The 21,989-nt window shown below is 46.0% G+C and overlaps 1 long non-coding RNA gene across 3 annotated transcripts in view; it reads left to right on the top strand.

Moving 5' to 3' along the window:
* The first annotated feature begins 8,448 nt into the window (after positions 1–8,448).
* The window catches only part of LOC125618647, a 19,299-nt gene continuing 5,758 nt past the window's right edge, over positions 8,449–21,989 (top strand). Inside the window, exons 1-2 of one of the 3 annotated variants that reach the window (XR_007349978.1) lie at positions 8,478–8,739; positions 9,689–9,803. This is a non-coding gene — a long non-coding RNA (uncharacterized LOC125618647). The other 2 variants (XR_007349977.1, XR_007349976.1) reach the window with 2 other exon arrangements.

The following is a 21,989-nucleotide window of genomic DNA, read 5'->3' as shown; positions in this document are numbered from 1 at the left end:
CTCTCCAAGTTGCTTATCATGATTGACTACATGAGAGTCATTCTTTTGAGTAAGATTGTTTTAATGGTGTTCTTATGTTGAAGGAAAATACAATTTCTAAGGGGGGAGTGTCACATGATCCGTCACTTCTCCAGTGGGTCATATCCCACCTGGCTCTGAAGCTGGACTGGAGTCTCTTTGTATGCTCTTGACCTCTGGTCAGGCCTTCATCCACTTGCTCATGGTTGTGGGCCTTCTCATTTTAACGGAACAGTGCATCAGTGAAAGAGAACTTTCTAAAATGTCAATCTGATAATGCCTGTGTTAGTCAGATTTTCATTGCTGTGACCAAAAGAATAACTTAGAGGAGGAAAAGTTTATTTTGGCTCAGTTTCAGAGGTTCAGTCTTTGGTGGGCTGCTTCCATCACTCTGGGCTCAAGGTGAGGCAGAACATCATGGTGGAAGGGCGTGGTGGAGGAACACTGCTCAGCTCATGGAGGCCAAGAAGCTAAGAGAGAGAGGGGGGGGGCGGGGAAGAGAGGGAGGAGGATGGGGGAGCCACAGGGAAGATGAATCCTTCCAGAGCACGCCCCCAGTGACCACCTCCTCCAGCCTCATCCTACCTGCCTACAGTTACCACCCCAGTCAGTCCATTCAAACTAGGACAGACTGATTGGGTCACAGCTCTCACAGTCTAATCATTTTGCCTCTAAATATGCCTGTATTAACACAGGAGCTTTTGGGGGACACCTCATATCAAACCAAAACAATGCTGCCCTTCCTCTTAAAATCTTCTTCATTGCCTTGAAGAAAAGTGAAAATAGCTCACTATTTTATGCTCAGGTATTTTTACTATCCCTCTCTCCAGCCCCAATTCCCTCTGGTCTCCCCCATTACCCTCCTCTACCCCATTCTTTAGCCTTATCATCTGACACCCATGTCTTGTTATCACCTATGTTCCTTCACATCTCCAGGCTTTGTTTTTGTCAGGAAAACACTTTCTCTTTGCTGGTCAGCTGACCCTCCTCAGTGACCGACATCCCTGATTCCCACCCCCAACCCCCAAGGAAGAGGTAAGTATCATGTTTCTGTGTCCCCCACTAAGCCTGAATGCTTGAATGAAAGAAGGAAAAAAGAAAAGAGAGAGTAAACAAAGTTAACTGATGGGTAGGTTCTCCAGTTCACAGGAGAACACAAACCATACGTGGCTGTTTTTTCAACATTTTTCAAATGTTGCTTTGATGCATGGAATATGTATATATGTGCGCTGGTGGGATATGCCTACTCTGTTAGGATAAATAATTTGATGGGTTTTGAACTTACTCAAGCAGACTAGTTTCAGAACATTGCCATGGAGACGAGTGAGGACTCAAGCAACAGGGTACCACTCAGGCAGTGACAGATTTTATGGAAAATGGGCCTCAGATACCTTTCTTGTCAAAAAATCTCCTCGCTAATGGGAACAGGGCTTTGAGACAGAATAGAGCCTTCTATCTCCAGTGGACAAAAAGCCCCTGAAGTGAGGAAAACAAGAAATAGAAGGTTTGGAAGAACATAAGTTCTTAGTGATAGACAGAGAGACAAAAGAGAAAAAGAGAAGGAGGATGTTGGAGCCCTGACGTGGCGTTCAAAAAAAAAAAAAAAAAAACCAGATGTTTCAAATAGAGATGGCCATTCATTCTTTCAACACTACTAATGTGGATGTCTGCCATGTTTGCCCCCTTGAACCATTATTACTTTTCTCTTTGGGGTTGTAAGTTACTCTGCTAAGCACTGGAGGATATGGCAAGGAAGAATATACAGTCCTCATAATTAGAAAGTTCATAGTCCATGGGGAAAGACAGAGAGTAACCAGGCCATTTCAATTCATGAGCAAAGTGTGTTGAAGGGGTGAGCTTCTAGCTCTAGGTTGGTGGAGGGTGCATGGAGAGGCGAACCGGAGGAGGTGACATCTAAGCTGAGGTTACAAGGACTAGTTGAAGTTAGCGAACAGAAAGGAGGGTAAGACTATGAAAGGATGAGTGGCCATGTTTTTTGTAGTCTGGAAAGGTGAGAGACCATGGCGGACTCAGAGGGTGACAAGTGGCTTGATGCAGCTGGAAGGATTTGAGATTGGAGAGTCAATCTGTCTAGATCATCAATCTAGATCATCAGAAGTCTTGGTGCGTAGGCATTTGGACTTTATTCTAGGGAGTGAGATGTCCCTAAAGTGTGCTAGGCAGCTGTGTAATATGATCATAATCCCATTTTAGAAAACCTCCCTGACATTATACAGCAAGTTAATCAAACTTGAGGTTAGGTGCCCGCCGCAAAAGGCCTTCACTTTAGACACTAGCCCCGTGTTTAGAAGTCCCTAGGGTCATCTTCAGAAAAACTGGCTACAAATTTGGTGGTTCCCACAAGTGCTTTCAGGTTCAGTGATTCACTAGAACAACTCACAGAAATCAGGAAAGTTCTATACTTAGGATTAGTTTTATTTATTTATTTATTTTTTTGTGGTGCTGAGGATTGAACCTAAGGTCTTGTGCATGTGAGGCAAGCACTCTACCAACTGAGCTATATCCCCAGCCCTGGATTAGTTTTATTATTTATTTTTATGTGGTGCTGAGGGTCAAACCCAGTACCTCATACATACAAGGCAAGCACTTTGCCACAATCCCAGCCCCAGGATTAGTTTTATTATAGTCAAAATTGGAACCAGTCAAAAGAAGAAATGCACAGGGGGCTGGGGATGTGGCTCAAGCGGTAGCGCGCTCGCTTGGCATGTGTGCGGCCCGGGTTCGATCCTCAGCACCACATACAAAGATGTTGTGTCTGCCGAGAACTAAAATATAAATATTAAAAAATTCTCTCTCTCTCTTTAAAAAAAAAAGAAGAAATGCACAGGGCAGAATCTAAGGCTTCAAAAAGAATGCTTCAGCCCTCCTAGCACCTATGTGTGACAAAATGCTCTAAGGATGTTCACTTAAGCTTCAGTGTCCAGGGTTTTAACTGAGGCTTCAGAAGTGAGGTATGATCAATTGAATTTTATCCATGGTTAAACTGAATTTTTGGGTCTCTCCCCTTTCCAGGGGTCAGGCTGATACCACTTGGCTGTGAACTCCAACCCACTGATCATATGGTGGTTCTTTCTGGGCAACACCTACCCCTGGTCATCTCATTATAAGTGAGGGGCTCACCAAAAGTAACGAAGCACTCGTATCACTCAGGAAATTTGCAAGGGTGTAGATTACCTTCCAGGATCTGGAAAGGTCAGACCTCTCTTTGGTGAAATTCAAATTGCTTACTACATGCTTGTGCTTTGGAATTAAACTGGAGGAAAGTGAGTCCAGAGGCAGGGAAAACAATTAGGTGGTTGCTGCAGAAACCCAAGGAAGTGTGTGTGAGGCCTCGACTAAGGAACAGCAGAGGAGATGGAAAGAAGTGGAAGGAGTCCAAATGCATTAAGAACAGACAATCAGGATGAGGTGGGTGACTGTTGGATAAGGGGCTTGAGGGATGGGGAGGAGCTGAGGATGATGGGCAGGTGTTGGGCCTGGGGTCCTGATTGCCAAGATCTCTGGCTTCTCAGTTTCCTGAGAATGCTTGGCATATAGCAAACATTCAGCAGGTTCCATGTTGAATAAGGAATGAATGAATGGACCCATCTTCCTGGTGTGAACCTAGCATGCAGTCTTATTGGTACTGATGCTCCGTTCCCCTGACTGCATCAGGACACCACAAGGCCTGGTATCGCTCTTGATGATACTAATTTCCTCCAGAATCCTGTGGGAACTCTCTCACCTGCCACTGATCAGCTCTTGCTTTGCTGTGTGAGCTTTCTATTCCTGTATCTGCATTTTACTTCCTCAACTAGACTGTAGTCTCTTTCAGAGCAGAAATATTCATCTTTTTTTAATTTTCCATTTTTGAATCTTAGTACAGTGCCTTTTTGCACATAGAACTTGCTCAAAAAAGGAAGATCGATTGCTACTTTACCTACTTATGTCTCCTAAAAATTGCCCCGTAGTCGTGAGTGGAACTTAGCCCACAGGAGACTGTTACTACGAGGTAACAGCGTGTTTATCCACTTAATCTGTTTATCTAGCAGCCCGACCTATGGTGACTCACCCTCAAATGAGGACCGCTGCCTTATAAGGAGGCGCTGTGGAGGCTAACTGTTCCAAGGAGCCTGTCACCTCTCAAAGCATTTTTGGAACTCCGATTTGCATCAGCACCAGAGTTGGGGTGTCAAATCTTCACACCTCCTGGGGAGTTATTTTTGGAAACAGTGAAAGTCACTTTGGCCAAGCTTTGTGGGTGTGGCGGGTGGGGAGAGGGTGTGAGAAGGACCTGGGTGCACTGATCATCAGTTAATATTCACTTGGGCATTTCCAGTGTGCCGGGCTCTTTATATTCACTGCCTTCAAACTGTCTCCTTGAGGCAGGTTCTATTATGATCTCCATTTTACAGGCAAGGAACCTGAGACACAGCATGCATAACAACCCTCCGCCCAGGGACTCCATTGTTTTTTCTCTTCACTAAGCTTGTTTGTGTTAGGGGAGGAGTGACCCGGCAGAGGTGAGGGGCACAGACACCTTATCTAAAGACAACAAAGCCGGCAACTGTGACATTTGAATTGTTGGGAGCAGAAGGAGCCTGGGGGGATGGCAGGAGCCATGGGAAAACTGAGAAAATGGGTCAGACCCTGCAGCTTTAGCAAATACAGGCACCCCAAGGACTCCTCTGGAGAGACCAGAGAGGACGGACACATATTTGGGGACCTAGGAGGAGGTTGGAGATGGTCACTAAAATTTCCAAAGGAATCCCTTTTATGCTTCTCTCTCTCTCTCTTTTTTAATGTTCTTAAATTTTTATAGTCTGTTGACTCTAAAAGGAGTTCAAGTTCATTGCAGAAAACACAGACACATATAAAGGAAAAAAGATCTATAAATGTCCCCTCTTGGCCTAGAACTCTGGCTTTGCTGAGACAAGGCCTCTGAGCAGATCAGCACACACAGGGTTATTTATAAAGCCCCGTCTTTCCTCCCCACCTACTCTCTGCTCTGCTTGGCTAGAAGAGGCCTTCAGCCAGGACATTCCCTTGCAGCCCACTCAGGCTGCTATATAAAGCCTGCCCTTCTCCGGCTGGATCAGAACGTTCCTTATCTCTTTGCAGCAGGACTCTGATAATCTGCCTGTTGGCAGGGGCTCTGAGATCTGCTCTGGCTGCTGCTATCGGGGCCTCCAACCCCATGTGGTCGTCTTCTCTGGTTCCCACTGAAACTTGGCCAACACCCCTGACTGAAACCTCAAATATAGGAAGTTGTTTGCTTGTTTCACTGGAGGACAGGTGCCAGACGTGAACTTAATGGGCTTGGCACGGGTGACGCGTGTGCCCGGCACATGTAGGCTCTGTGGTCGGACTGATGGACCATCACAATCCACGATGTCCCCTTGCTGAAGCAGCTCTGCCAACCCCCTCCACCTCCCGCCCTGTCAGTCCCTACCCTGCTTCCCTCCCCTTTCTCTTCATTAGCGTTTGGCTCCGAGTCCTCTTTATCCATATGGCTTCTACAGGCAAAGGCCTCACATGGCTGGTGGCCTGCTGTGTCTCAGTTCCAGAATTCCGGGCTGGACCTGTACCTCCCAGAGTGTGGACCACAGCAGATGTACTTACTTTGCCTGGAAAATAAGTTCTGCCAAAGTGGCAGAAACCCTCTTATTGCTGCAAGTTGGGGCAAAGGGAAGGCAAGACAGGCAAAGTAGCATCCTGAAAATGCACAGGTTTTAAGTCAGACATGGCCCACGCGAAATCCTAGCTCCTCCACTTAAGAAGAAGTGCGATCTTAAGCTAGTTATGTAAGCCCCTTGGGGCTTAGCTTTCTCATCTTTAAAATGTACATTATGATGTTTTTGTCTTAAAACTGATGCAGAAATTAAGATGGCACATATAAAACACTGGAAACATTCGATGGTACTATGCAGTTATTATAATTCTTGTTAGTAATATTATTTATGGGCATTTGGATGGCAGAGAGGTGGTGGCAGTTTCTTCTTAGATTCAAGATTCAGCAGGAGAATTCTTGATCTTGGTTGTTAAAAGACCCCATATAGGCAGGGAGTGTTGTTTCCATTGGCATTTTAATGAGTTTTTCAAGTTCTGAGAGAATTTTTTTAAAGCGACTTCTGGGCCTTGTGAAAGTCCTGCTGGTTCATCTCATACTGATCTCATGAGAAACCCATAAATCTTATATGAAAAGGTAAGTCTTGTGCTTATTGCTTGATCAAAATTTAGTAGAAAAATATTCTTACTACAGGCCACAAAGCACTTTAAGATAAATGATTATCTATCAAATAACAACAGTGAAAACATTACTTATCAGAATTTTTGAGACACAGCTAAAGCAGTGCCCAGAGGAAAATGCATAGTGTGGAGGTTAATCTTATGTATCAACTTCACTGGACCATGGGTGCCAAGATATTCAGTTGAATGTTATTTTGGGTATGTCTGTGAATATGTTTCTGGATGAAATTAACATTTGAACTGATAGATTTCGGAAAGCAGATTGTCTTGCCCAAGATGAATGGAACTCATCCAATCCATTGAAGACTTGGACAGAACAAAAGGCTAGGTAAGAAAGACTTCCCCTCTCTGTCTTCCAACTGGAACATAGGTCTTCTCCTGCCTTTGACTACTGATTCTTCTGGATCTCAGGCCCTCAGACTGGACTGGAACTGTACCATCAATTTTATTGCTTTAGTTAACCTCTAAATCAAGAAAAATCCCCAGAAAACTAGCAGCACATATGGAAAAATAAACGAAAAGACAACAACAAAAAAACCCGAGCCCTACAAGACATGCTGCGTATTTAAAAGCTACAACAATTAAAATAGTACAGGACATCTTGGAATTGGAACAAAATAGAAAGTCCAGAAATAGACCAAAACTTATTGGGAATTTAGCTTATGATAATGATGGCATTTCAAATCATTGGGGGGAAAGATGCATTATTCAATAAATAGTGTTGAGACAACTGGTGGCCATCTGGAAAAAAATTAAGTTGGAATCCACACCTCACTTCTTATAACAGGATACATACCAGGGGGACTTAGTGATTTAAATTTTTAAAAATGCTAGAAGAAACTATGAGAGATTAAAAAATGATCTGATGAGCATGTTGGAATAGGGAACTTTCAAAGTATCACACTAAATTCAGAAGCCATAATATAAAAAAAATGATGTGTTACATTACACATTATCTATGGAAAAACTAACAAAAACAAATTTAAAAGCATAATGTCAAGCCAGGAAAAATATGTTAATATTTGTAATACATAAAGACCTTCTACTAACCAAAAATAAAAATTTCCTACTCTATGATAAGAAAACAGTGGGCAAAATTATGAACAGAGAATTTACAGAAGAAGGAACACAAATGTTTCACTTTATTCAAACCATGAGAACTTGTAAAGTAAAACTACAGAGAGATGGCATTTACCATGTATTACTTACCAAACTGACAAAAGCTAGAAAATTTTATATACTCTGTTGGTGACGGTAACGGGAACAGAAACTCATATATGTTGTTATGGGACCTTCAATCTGTACACCCTCTGTGGATGGTGAAAATTACCAATGCATATACCCATATTCTACTTCTAGGAATTTATCCTAATCACTTTTGGGCAAAATGAAGTATGTACAAAGTTATTCATTACAACATTGTTTGAAACAGTAAATGATTGTAAACCACTGCCCCCCCACCCCCCAAAAAAACCTGGCTAAATAAATCCCAGTGCACTGAGACTCTAGAAACTTTTTATTTACTGATATGGAAATAAGCTTCAAGATAGATTTTCAAATGAAAAAGGTGAGGTACAGAACTGTGTGCAAAACAGGGTGCTATTTCTGTGAAATGGAAAGAAAAGAACACACATTGCAACAATGGGTGTTGTGGAAACTTGCTACATTCCCAGAAAAAGTCCACTGTGATTTTATCCCATTCTGCAGATGGGGTAACTGGGGCACAGGGAGGTCGTCCAAGGTCATGTACTAGCTGGTGCCTGGTCTTGAACTTGGCAATTTGCTCCAGAGCTGGTACTCTCATCACCTTGCCGCCTTCCTGCGTGCGTTCATGTATTTGCTGGTGTTTTTATAGACTCTCTCTGGGTGGCTCAGGGAACAGAATGGGAAGGGGGTATTTGGCTGTCTTTCCTTTTGTGCATTTGACTACTGGACCATGCTTTAATAAATTTAAAGCAACAACTTTACCATTGGGAGCAGGGTCCGGAGGTGGGAGGTGTATTGCATAAGACTTAGGTTCCCTGAGGCAGCTGTCAAGTTCCAGCTGGAGACCGAGGGCTGAGGGTCTCTGCCTGCCTCGCTGCTCTCTTCCACTCACCTGGCTCTTGTAAGAGGGGTGGGTGGAGTCCAGCAAGGAGATGCCCAGGCCCCGCCTCCCGGAGGGTTGGGCCGGCGCACCCTGCCAGGGTCCAGGAGGTAGGCGGACAGCTGGATGCACTTAGGCCTTCGCGGGGGACCGAGGTACACGTCTCCCCACGTGTCGTGTCCCCCGCCCGGCCCGCCCCGGCTATCAGCGCCGCGTGCCTGGGCTTGCATGACGCACCTCAAGGCAGTGGGATTGGGACAGGGGCTATTTTTGGTGGTGCAGATAATGGGTTTCTGCACAGGAACGTGTTCCGGGGAACGGAAGCCGTGCTGGGTGGAGGAGCACCTTCAGGGTTTTAAAGCACTTGGACTTGGCTTCATCTGTGGGTAAGTGGCCCACGCAGCTGTGCTGGGGAGTCACCCACGGCCAAAGCCGGAGGGCTGTGGGGCTGGGGAGTGGGGTGCTTCCCTCCCCAAGTGCTCACAGAGACAGCCTCCTTTCGCTGCCCGCCCCTTTCTGCCTGCCTGGGCACATCCTGGCGCCGCTGTGTGAGGAGCTGGCTGGCCTCAGGTGTCCAGAAGCCACCGCACCCCAGCCGCTGGCCTCCAACTTGGTCTGTCACGAAGAAACCAGAATGCTTGCCACAGCCACACCACTTCCCGGCCACAGCAGCACCGCAACCCATGTGATCACACACCCACAACTACAGCACCACACAAGCACACACACCAGGAACCACAACACACACACGCCTGCAGACCACAACCACCCAGCCACCTCAGCACCACCTGCCACTTACCAAACCGTGTACTGTACGCCCACTGAGGATCCTGGGAGGGAGTCTCCAGGCCTCCCTCTGCAGGCCAAGCAGGTGGGGCTGGAATCGTGGTGAGGAAGGCAGCTCCCTTAAGGACTTCTATGCCAGTTTGTCAGGAAGCCCTGGAGTCTGGGCATGTTCCTGTATTCCGCTCCCACCAGTTGCCCTGGGAGGGTCACACTGCCATCAGAGCATACATGGCCCCCTCGAGTGTGAAGGGTGGGAGCAGGCAGCCTGGCTTTCCTCCTCTTCCCGTGGCATTGGCTGGGGCCCCTCATGCTCGGGAGCAGGGCAGAAATCGCCCCCACAGTCCCTGTTGGAGGTATGTTCTGTGCAGCCCAGGGCTGGCTGTTGACGTCCAGTTCTATCAAAGGCACAGTCCTTGTCCCTGAGGTTGAGGGGGCAGTGGGAGCTGAGACTTGTGCAGGCTGCAGAAGGAGGCTGAGCTGTTGAGTGCGTGGCTGGGGCCACCCTTCGCCTCCATACCTTCCCTCTCACCTCTTCCCCTTCCGTGCTAGTGTCCATCTTTCCACGTGGCCACAGCTGTTTACCTCTGTGTCCACTCCACTTCCCAGGAAGTCTGCCTGTCTTCCCCAGCTTTGTCCCACTGTGCTTGGTGCCAGGAGTTAGCAGGTACGTGGTCAACGAAGGAAAGAACTCAGCTGGCAGAGGGGAGGTCCCCAGGTCTTTGCTGCCCAGTGTCCTGTGTGGTTTTAGGGGGAGATTTGAGCAGACAGGGCCCAGGCCACTGGACTGCAATGGAAAGGCAATCCCTCTTGATCAGCTCTCTCTCCTGGACAGCCCAGGCAGCAGCCTTCTCTAGGTACCTGCTGGGCACAGTGGGTGAGTCCAGTGACAAACTGGGCATGGTCACCTGAAGGTTTGCTAGGTTTCTGCTTCTTACTAGGGGCTGAGGATGGAATGAAGGGGGAAGAGAAGAAGCCAGGCAAGGCTGACTGTTCATCTCTTGGAGGGCTCTGAGCACCTAGGTGGTGAGCGTGGGTGGGGGTAGTTGGAGAGGACTTTGGGTGGGAGGCAGGAGGGGACAAAGGAGCGTGCCAAGAAAGAGTGTTGGGGGGTGGTAAGAGTTTGAAGCAAGTTTGTCAGAGGAGGCGGGGCACAGGTGACCTCACTGTGTGGGGCAGAGAGCCCAAGCTCGTGAGCCTCAGCGATGGGGAGGGAAGGGGTGAGATAAGGCTAAAGGAGTCTAGAAGCTTCTGCTGAGGAGGCTGGTTTATGTAACAAACCCTGGGAGTCACGAACACAGGAGGATGATTCAGTCAACACACGGTGCCCAGGGAGACGATTCCATCTTCCCTGGGGAGGTCCCAGGAGAGGAGCTACCAGGGCACGGCTGTCAGGTGTTATTCTAGATAGTGGCCAAGAAAATGAGCAGCCAGGACACTGAACCACAGGAACTGGGCAGGGGAGGCTGTGTGGGGGGTTGTGTGGGAGGCCAGCAGCTCAGGAGCACAGCCTGATGCCTGGGGGTGCTGGGCTGGGGCAGTAACGATGAGGCTGGGGTGGGGAAGAGGTGACCAGGATTTAGGGGACATTGGGGATGAACGGGGGTGGCGGGGAAGACACAGGAAAGAGGGAGAGAAATGCTTTCTAGATATGAGAGAAGAGGGTTTTACAGCAGATCCATTCTGTCGAGGTCGTTTCCATGTGAGGCTGTGCAAACCAGAAGTGTAATCTAACACCGTTCTTACTCATGGTTGCTGCTCTTTAATTTTGTTGATGTCAAGTGATGAGAAAGCACCCCTCCCCCACTCCTGCAGAACTGTCAGCTTTGCTGACAAGTACCCTACACTTCCTCTTTTCTGATTTCAGAGAAGAGCTTTACTTTTCCTCTAAAAAAAGGGGAACCAGTTCCCTAAGACATCAGAACAGTGGCCTCTGAGGTTTGCCAAAGCACTGCCCTGGCTATCTGGAGGGGCCTCCAGGCCCCCGTCCCCAGGTGCAGCCTGTTGGTGCAGCAAGAACATTTTTCCTTTGTCTTATGCAGTCCTGGGCCACTAGTTCTCCACTGTGATTAATAATAGGAAGCTTTAAATAATCCTGTTGCTCAGGTAGCAGCAAAGATCAATTGAATAGGAATTTGAGGGGAGAGTATATTTGGAAGTCCCCCAGGAGGTTGCAGGACTGCCAACCTCCAGTGCAAGTATGGGATTCTGTAAATGTTTCTGTTTACAATGTGAATTTAGTTCTGGCTTAAAGCTGGGCAGGGGTTCTTGATACTCTAGTATTTCAGATGAGGGAAACGCAGCCTAGGCTTAAGGAAAGGTGATCAGGGGAAAGGCCATCACCAGCATGAACTACTTCTGAGTTAGAAGGTTGTCCACTTCCTCCCTGTCAAAAAAATGTACCTGGCCCAGGTCCCCATTCTTATTCCCCAGGGCCAGTAAGAATTCCACCTGCTCTTGTTCTTCTTGCTCTATTGGCTTGGTACAGACCCAGGCTCTTATGTACAAGTTCTAGTTCAGGCTGCTATGTCAGAATAGCATAGACTGGGTGATTTAGGCAACTGACATTTGTTTCCCCCAGTCTGGAGGCTGGACGTGGAGATCAGGGTGCCAGCATGGTTGGGTTCTGGTGAGGGTGCTCCTCCCGGATTGCAGCCTGCTGCTTTCTGGCTGTGTCCTTGAATGGCAGAGAGGGGAGCTCTGGTGTCCTTTCTTCTTCTTACAAGAGCACTAATCCCATCATGGGTTCCATGCTCATGGCCTTATCAGAAGCCAATTACCTCCCAGAGGTTTAACCTCCCAATACCATCGCATTGGGGATTAGGGCTTCAGCATATGAATTTTGAGAAAAACATTTAGTCCCCAAGAGCCTGGTTACTTTGTTCTACCAAAAGGTTTTCTCATCCTTTAAAAAAAAAGGGTTAACATAATCTAGTGCATAACTGGAGTTGGAGGGCTGACAGATGTCCTGGTTGGAAAATGTCTAATACGAGGCCTGACTCATAGCTGGACTCAACACATCTTAGCCATTATTATTGTTAAAATGTTTAGTGCTTTTTGTTGTTCAGTTCAAAACTTTGGTAATTTCCACAGTAACATCATTCCTTAGTAATTCCTTAGTAATTCTTCTACCTGGAACCCAAGGTCTGTAATTACTTTTAATTATTTTATGTGAGAAAAAAATGTATGTGCACATGTGTATTTCCCTCTCACTCTTGAATGAATGATAATTTTGCAGGGTATAGAATTCTACATTGATTGTAACTTTTTCTCAGGACTTTAAAAGATTCTATATTTTCTAGTATCTGATGATGTTGCTACTATCAAATTTCTAGGTAATTTGTTTTATTATCTCTGGTAAATTTTTTTTTTAAACTTTACACATCTCATAGTTTCACTATAATGTATGGACATTTAGATACAACATAGTGAAAATACAAATTCTTATGTATCCATAGCTAGAATTCTTAATGAATTCTAATTGCAATATTAGAAAAATTCAGATATTACCTTCTTGAACATCTCTTCACTCTTATTCTTTCTCTTCTATTTTTCTGGAATTCTTATTAGCTGTATGTTGGCTCCTGTCAGTCTATCTTATATTCTATAGCTGCCATTTCATATTAAAAAAATACATTTTTTCTTTTTGTTTTGCATTTTGGGTGATTTCTTCAGTACTGACTTCTAATTTTTTTCTGCCTTCTAATTAATGTTTCTGTATTCCATAATGACTTTATAGAGTTTAATTGAGTTTGTGCATCTAAATGTCAATATTTTTTCATCTCATTTTTTTTCATAATATAGTTTTATTTTTCTATTTGATGTTTCATAATTTATGTTTTTATAAATGATTGTAAGTCATTCCTTTATATCTTTGAGAATCCTAAACATTTCTTTATAATACTTGTTCACTACTTGGCATATTATGATTTTTAAAAAAACTTTATTTTTGAGACAGGGTCTTGCTGAGTTGTTGAGGCTGGCTTTGAACTTGAAATCCTCCTGCCTCAGCCTCCCGAGTCACTGGGATTACAGATGTGTGCCATCATGCTGGGCTTATGTTATAAAATGTACAAAAAGGGTTCTTCCACTAGCAAGTAGGTGTCATGAGGGCAATAACTTTGATTTGTTTATTATTGTTTCCTTAGCAACTAAAACAGTGTCTAGGACATTGCAGGTGCTTAACATATTTATCTATCTAATCACCCGACTATATGTTCACTCCATAAGAAGTGAATTCAGTTCCTATCATTGCATTCTCAATTTTGGCTACCTTCTTGGTCTTGCTTTTGGGAAAGTTACTACTAATTTTATTCTCCCTGTGCTCATCCCCTCCCGGGCTTGTGGTTTTATAGGAGCTTTTTCTTGGTCCGCAGAGACCCCAGTTCTGAACCAGATTGTCTATGGTCAGCGCAGGCATCCACGCTCTTTGAGGATGTGGCAGATTCCTTCAGTGGGCCACATTCTTCCTCAATTGGGACAAGATATGTACAAGCCTCAGCCCTCATCTTTTCAATGTCTGGTCCTTAAGTGTGGGAGCCCAGCAGTCTCTGGCTTGGAGACCCTTCTCATGCGGTAGTCTCCTCTTACCTAGGAGAAAGTTTCTGCAGCCTCTGCCTGCCCTCTGACCTGGAGCCCAGGACCCAGCCTCATTTCTGCCTATAGTGTTGGTTCTGTGTTTCCCTGACCCTTGATCTTTTTGTGCAAGGCTTTGATGGTAAAATTTTTGATTTTTGTGTTTTAGCTATTATTGTTAAATGTTTGGAAAGGGGAGGACCCTTGCAGCCCGAGCTTAGAGTACCATTGTGCCCGGAAGGCGTATGATTAGAACTCATTTGGCAGCTCCATCACCAGGCCCCGGGGGTTTAGTCTGGAAAGTACAGAATGCCGACAGAGGGGGCCGTGTTAAAGCTCCCCTTGATCCTCCTCCTCACTCAGGAGAGGAGGGAGCTCAGGCCCAGTGACTTGCTTGGGGCAATGCATTTCATTAGTAGCAGAGCCAGGAAGGCAAACCTTGTTCTGCAGCCTGGCTCTTTGAACACCTGCCCTTGGACATCTGAGTTCTTTCACAGCATGGCCTTCCTGCCTTGCTGCTCTGAGCCACACAGTTTAAGGGCTTAGCTCTGGCTCTATCCAGTCCTCTGGGGTCTTTCTCTTCCCCAGGCATATGGCACATAAGAGGGAGGGGGTGAAGAATGGGCTTTAATAATTACTTAGTGTTTACCCTGCAGTGGCTCTGCCTAGGGGAGGGGTCTTCTGTCAATGGCTGTGTGAGTGCTAACATTTTATATACACCACTGCCCTCTAGTGTCCATAATGAGCATCAGCATACAGCCTGAAACCCTGAGACCCTTTTCCCTGCATGAAAACATACATTTGAGTCCTATTTATTTGGTATTGCAATGCCAAATATATAAAACATATATATTATCAGAAGCTGTAATTTACCTCTGTAAAGATGTACATAGATCCCTAGGAGCCACATAAACAAGGAAAATACATGTTCAACCCATTTTAATGATATCTTTTATTTAATCCAACATATCAAAAATATTATAATTTCAACATATCACCAATATAAAATTATTAATGAGTCATTATGCATTCTTATTTTGGAACTCTGCTGTGAATTTTATGGATGTCTCAGTTTGGTCTAGCCGCATTGCAAGTGGGTCTAGTGCCTGCTACGTTAGACGACAAAGACAACATATAGTGGTTTCTAAAATCTGACTGTGTTTCTGCACTGATGTATGTAGGTCTATGCGGAAAAATTTCACCAATATGTAGCAAGATAAGAGAAGTATGAAGTAGGTTTTAAATATGTAAAGTATTCTCAGCTATTTTTGAGGCTGAGGCAGGAGGATTGCAAGTTTGAGACCAGCCTGGCAACTTAGTGAGACCCTGTCTTAAAATAATAGAATAGAATAGAATAAAATGGGGTGGGTATGTAGTTAAGTGGTAGAGTGCTGCATAGCATGCATTTTTTCTTACAAAAAAATTAATGTAAGATTGATTATCTACTGTCTTTTTAAAGGGAATGCTTAGAGATTGTCCTTCTGACTTTGTTAGTGTTAATATATTCATTTTTTTATGAAGCAATGGCCTTGGAAGATGATTATTTATTTATTTTTTGCAAAACTGAGGATTGAACCAGGGCCTTGCTCAGGCTGGGAGGATACTCTACCACTGAGCTGCCCCCCCAGCCCCAGATGATATTGATTAGTCAGGTGTTCTTATTTTGGAAGTAGCACGTTTGCAATCCTCTTCAGGGCTCCACACTTTTTGGACATCTCTGTTAGGTGATGTACTAAATCCTGGGAACCACCATGCTGGGTGGCTTGTTTTTCCCTGCTTGGACAACGAGTGGGACACAAGTCTGCATGGTGGTGTTACTGGGCAATTCTCAGCATGTCAACTGTGTGCCACTCCTTCTGTCCGAGTAACTGCAAGAGGCTGAGTGGGATGTGAATGTGGGGGTAAACTTGAATTTACTCTTTTTTTTTTTTTTTTTAAGAGAGAGTGGAGAGAGAGAGTTTTTTTTTTTTTTAATATTTATTTTTTAGCTTTTTGGCGGACACAACATCTTTGTTTGTATGTGGTGCTGAGGATCGAACCCGGGCCGCACGCATGCCAGACGAGCGCGCTACCGCTTGAGCCACATCCTCAGCCCTGAATTTACTCTTGAAACAGTCACTAAGAATAAGTTATTTGCAAAATCCAGTTCTACAGATGACTTCACCATAGGCAAGGAATCCTTCACTCTCTATTCCTGAATAGGGAGGAACAAAATGCTATTGAGCTGAGCACAGAGACTTTGTTGCCCTTTAAATGCAGAGCACTGGAGGCTGAAAGAGAAAGCCACTCATTTATGGGAAAGGTCTTGAATAACCTCCAGGCTTTGTAACAGGCAGGTCTCTGAAGTGGAGCTGGGTAGTTCCTTTCCCTGCCTGCAGCTGGGGTACAGAGGGAAGGAACCTGTATTTTGGAAGCAGGAGTTTCCCCTCTGCACTCAGTAAGTGGCTGCGAATTGCAGTCTGATCTCAGGTCCCCTCATCTCTAATTGGTGTCCCCGTTGGTTCATCATGTGTCCCCTCAGCTCATAGACTTGTCTCAGGCTTTGGACCTGAACTTCAAGGTGTCCTTAAAAGATGCCTGCTGGCCACCTTGTTTATAAATGTAAGCCTTTAGCTGTGCTTAGCAGTCACTAGGGTACTAATTAGCCAGTGTGTTTCTTTTTCAAATACTGTGTAACATTTATGCTGGAGTCATAAGTTGGAAAAGATGCTAGCAGATGGAAACTGTGTAAATCAAATAATTTTGATTGCTTTGGGAACTCACAAATTGAAACAATCCTATGGTGAATTCTTTTGTAGTTGGAAGGAGTGATGGGCCCTCTATTTGTTTTAAAAATTCAAGTTTTAATATATTATCTGTCCTGAGGGGGATAAATCCACATATTAGTAATAAAAAAGATGCAAAGGAAAGGTCCCATCTTCCATCAGGGCCCCCACCTGGCCCCGCCCAGGATTTAAGGAGTGGTGTGTAATCACCATTAACCACTCACAAGCAATTACACTAAGTGTTAATGAAGGGACCCTAGTCACAAAACTGTGCCCAAGGGAAGCTTCCATTTGAAAGTCAAGGTTAATGGCCCAGCAGTTGTTTTAATGGATTTTCAATGAAGTGTGAAGATGACAGGCCAACAAGGGCGGGGCACAGCTAGCTTGCCGCCATTAGTACCCTGGTCTTGCTTCTGTTTTTACTCCTTTATGATCCTGCTGAACAAGATTCCCTGAATATTTACTGATTACGTTGTGTTTAACATAACTGATAAAACCCGAGTTGGCTTGAGTGAGGTGCCAGCATCTCTTTGCTTTCTCGGCAGAGGTGTGGACACAGCTTCCTTAGGTGGGGAAGTTCATGGAGAGGCAGGGTGGTGAGTGACTGACCCGTTTCTGACTCCAGCACCACTCTTCAGGATCTCAGGCTCTCTGGTCCTGCATCTCCTAACACCTGGAGACCTCACCCTTAGGTACCCAGCCCCCAGAGCCCTGACCTGCTGCTTTCTAGTCCTCTGGAGTTACTGGGTCCCCACCCTGAGAGGAGTGAAGGGTTTGAATCCTGCTCCAACTCTCTTGGCAAGTCCTTGGCCTTCCTGTTCCTCAGTTTCCTCATCTGCAAGACCGGTGCCCAGAGCCTGTGGGCAAGCAATGCATGTTGTATGGTTTCCATGCAGGGACTCTGTCTGCTTCCCTCCTCTTGACCCCATGTCTTTGGGCTCAAGGACTTTGATTCCCACTCTAGCACTGCTCCTGATTTTTCTTTCCCTAGCCAAGTCCCTTCTCTCAGAAAGGCTATAGAAACTTGAGTCTTGCTTAAAAAATGGTCTCCTAACTTAGAAATTTTGTAGACTGTGGGCGGCCAAATCAAATGAGCTGGTTATCAACTTATTTTTTGTAAATAAGTTTTATGGGAACAAATTATGCTCATTTATTTATGTGTTGGCCATGGTTGGTTTTGTGCTACAATAGCAGAATTGGGTAGTTGCGACAAAGTAAGGTCCATGAGCCTCAAATATTTACAGAAAAACTTGGCCCTTCACAGAAAAAAGCTTGTTAATCTCTTGCCATTCTGGGTTGAATTGTGTGTCCACAAAGATTGGTCGAAGTCCTGACCCCTGTATCTCAGAACGTGATCTTATTTGGAAATAGGATCTCACAGAGATAATCATTTAAAACAAAGTCCTGGAGTGGGCCCTAAGCCAGTGTGACTGGTGTCTGTGGCAGAGGAGGTCCAAGGAGCCAAGCGGCAACCAGTTACCAGTTCTTAAGATCCTGCTGGAGAATATCAAGCGAGTCTCCAAGAATAACAGACAGGAATTTATTGGGAAGAGTGAGAAGTGAGGATCACGCAGCATATAGGAGCTGCACAGGTGCCTCTGGAGAGGATGGTGTGGCTCTTCCAGAGTTGGGGTCTTTGAGGATTTGGGGGTCCCTTGGTTCTTGTTCTAGTGTCTCACATCCCTCAAGTAGCTTATTATCCCTTTATCAGCTCTTACCAAATTTCCTTTGTGAGGGTCATGATGACCTGGTCACAAAGGGTGGGTGAGAAAAGGTTTCAGTGATGACCTGATTCAAGGGGAGGGTCATGACAACCTGGCCACAGGGCTGGTGTGACATCATCTTAAAGCTGTAGTTCCCTAAGGGGTTATACTTAACTATGGCTGGGGGAGATTTGGCTTCTAGTTCCCATTTTCCACCTGCTCGCCTGTTTTGATAAAATTTCCTCTGACCTATGGACTCTCTCCAGTGCATTTGTCTCCAGTGCTCCAAGTTACCACCCTTCAATGACCTTCCCTCTGGCCACCTGCTCATGGTTAAAGCTAACCACCTAACTGTATCCTTATAAACAGGGAGCACAGAGACACACATGCAGAGGAAAGATAGAGCCTGGGCTCTATTCCAATGTGCACCACAGTCATGCAAGTTGGCACCTTCTCGTGCTAGGGACCATCCGATGCCGTGCATTTCCCTGACCTGCAGCATCATCTGCCCATCCATCCTGAGGCTTTGGATCTATGATCCGTCTTCCTCCTCCTCCAGTGGTTATAGATTCTTCCACATCGTGGACATCTTGTCCAGTTGTGCCAGGATTGTGGAATCACTGTAGGGGAATCAGAAGGGCCCATTTGTCTCCATGGCCTGGATGTGCTTCCTTTGGGAGCAGAGAGCTGGTGAGGAGCCCTGCTGGACCCCTGCCCATCTGCAGGCATTGGATAGAGTGCCATCTGGGTTTGGCTCAAGGACACTCAGGGTCTGGGTACTGGGGAGGATGCACACAAGGGTCCCCATCCTTGCTGTGGCAGAGAGGGTGAAAGAAGAGGCTTGGAGGAAATTAGATGACAAACTCTGCCTCTTATTTATTTGCTTGAAGATTAAACTGTCCACAGCTATTAATTGTTGAGCTCTTCCCTGTGCAGGTCTGGGACACAGTGATCAAAACTGTCCCCTTCAAACAAAGGCGGTGCGGAAATGGTCACTGTGGTGTCATTTCTGGCAGAAAAGGGTGCAAACAATCCAAATATTCAGCAGTGGTTGAATAGACAAAAAGGGGGGTGTCCACACCGTGAATATTCTTCAGCCACAAGTGAAACTTGTACTGACACATACCGCGGCATGGACGAACTTAACATCACGCTGAGTGGGAGAAGGCAGACGTAAGAGGCCACATGTTGTACGAGTCCTGTTATATAAAATACCCAGAATAGGCAAATCCGTAAAGACAGAAAGCAGATCCACGGTTGCATGGGCCAGGAGAGGGGGGAACCGTGTTACTGCTCAGTGGGTTTGGGTTTCCTTTTGCGGTGGTGAGAATGTTCTGGACCTAGAGTGGGGATATCACACAGCACTGTGAACGTAGCCAAGGCCACTGAATCATACATTTTAAGATGGGACATTTTGTATTATTTTGCCATGATTATAATTCAACAAATCATGGAATTGCAATGGAGCAAATTCTACGTATTTATGAATATGTCAGAATGCATCTAACTATAATGTATAGCTATAATACACGAATAAAAACATTAAAAAATCAAAAACCCAGAGTCCTTGGTCCCTGTGTTTAGGTGAGAAGAAATACATAATCATCAAAGAAACAAATTTAACCCAAGTGCCGTGAAGACGTGGAAGATAGGCTAGGGGATCAGGGAGGGATAGGCGGGTGCTGTTTTATGAGCAGCCAAGGTTGTGTTTCTGGGTGGGATGTGGGGAGAGAGGCAGTAGATGGCCAGGAAGAGACCCTTGTGGGCTGAGGATGCAGAATGGGCAAAGGCTCTGAGGCAGGAGTGCGAGGAGCATTGGGAATGGTGAGGCTCCGGGGTTGGACCTGCGGTTGGCTTTGCCTGTCAAGAAATACTAATTAGAGGTGTACCAGTGGGTTGCTTCTGTCCTGGGTGGTGGTACAGCTGAGCAGGATCCAGCAGATCTGGGACTCAGTGGGGCTTCTGTCGGGCCTCTTGAGCGAGGTGCCTAGGTGGTCCTTACTGATCAGCATGCTGTATTTCAGGTGGATGAGTCCCCTGTTCTCCCCACTGCCTGGGGCCTCCTGTCTGACTTGGTCCATTTCCTGCTTCTCTAACTGAACTGAATAATTTATAATGATGAAGGTTTGTTTATTGGGTTCAGGGTTCTGAATGCTGGAACATCCAGGATTGGGCCATGGCATCTGGCGAAGTCCTTATCCCTAGAGGGACCCTCTTCAGGGTCCCAAGGTGGCACAGGACACTGCATGGCTACCCTGAATGTCCAAGCTTAGGTCTCATCTCCTCTTCTTGTAAAGCCACGGTCCCACAGGATGAGGCCCCAACCTCATATCCTCATTCAACCTGAATCACCTCCCAGTGATCCACCCCCAATACCAGAGTCAGACTTGAGTTTCAACTCCTGTTCTGTGCCACAAAGGGCTGAATGCCAGCGTGAGTTTTGGTTGGGAGCATTCAACCGTAACGCCCCCTCCGCCTGCTTTCTTTTCCTCCCTTGTATTTTCTTATCACTGTTCAACACATTGTAGACCTGTTTGCTGTGGTGAGTTTTATGTGTCGACTTGGCTAGGCTATAAGACCCCAGTTACTCAACCAGACGTCAACCTAAGTTGCTGTGAGGTATTTGTGTGGATGTGGGAAACCTCTACAAATCAGTTGACTTTAAGGGAGATGGCCCTCCATGGCTTAGTGGGCCTCATCTACTCAGTTGAAAGGCTTTAGAAGAAGCAAAACTGAAGAACTTCTGCCCCAAGACTCCTGCATGAGTTTGCAGCCTGCCAGCCTGCTCCATGGATATCAGACTTGCTGGTGCCCACAACTGTGTGAGCAATTCCTTGAAATAAGTCTCTTTATGCTGATGTATAATTCACACACACACACACACACATTTGTATCTATACATCACATCCAGTCTGTCCCTTCCTACTGGTCTTGTTGTCTGGAGAAGGCTGATTGATCTGTGTATCAATCTGTTGATGGACTTCTCACCCTTCCTCCCCCAGATGCCATCTCCCCCAAGGCCGCCCAGTTAGGGTCTTTGTTTCCTTCCCAGACGTGTCTGTGCTGTGTAGGAAAGTGTCCGGCAATAGTTGGGTGTGCACTGTCCAACAGCCAGTTCTCCAGAGTTCTCGTTTGTTTATGTGCTTGGTGGCTCAATCTGGAATTCAAGAGAAGGGACAAAATGAGAAAAAGAGAAGGAGAAAAAGCACAATGCGGTAGTCTCCTCTGAGGCTGGGAATGTCCCCCTGGGCCCAGTGTTGTGCATCTCGCCATTGCCATCGTCCTTGATGTGTCTGCAGCTGAGAAAAAGTGATGACCTCAAAGAAGGTTGCAGATTTAAACCCGAGTTCATGTTCTCCTAGCAACGGGAGCACCCCGGCTGGGCAGAGGGAGCTGAGCACCACTGCTGCTGGGGCAATTCCTGTTGCTAGGAGAACAATGGCTGGGGGCTTCTGGCAGGTGACTGGTGGATGTGACCTTTTGTTCTCCAGCAAGTTGAGGGGAGGAGGAGACAGGTGAGGGGCAGAGAGGGGAGAGGGCAGAAGTGCTGATTCTCTCTCTCTCTCCTCTCCTCTCTCTCTCTCTCTCTCTCTCTCTCTGTTTAGGAATTCGTGGTTAGTGAAACGCCTCTTGCTTCAGAATATGTCCCAAATGGGTTTGCAATTAGGGACAGAGTCTGTAGGAGCTTACGAAACGACCAATTTCCTATACTGTTTGGCTCCCAGCACCCACAGACCATCTGGATCAGCTGAGGATGAAATGCCGGGGAGTGGGTGGGGGTGGGGGAGTGTGTGGGGGTAGGGATAGGGG

This window comes from Marmota marmota, unplaced genomic scaffold (assembly GCF_001458135.2).
Source record: "Marmota marmota marmota unplaced genomic scaffold, marMar, whole genome shotgun sequence".
Classification (NCBI taxonomy): Eukaryota; Metazoa; Chordata; class Mammalia; order Rodentia; family Sciuridae; genus Marmota; species Marmota marmota.
The sequence above is the reverse complement of the archived record's forward strand: the minus strand, read 5'-3'. Positions and strand labels throughout refer to the sequence as shown.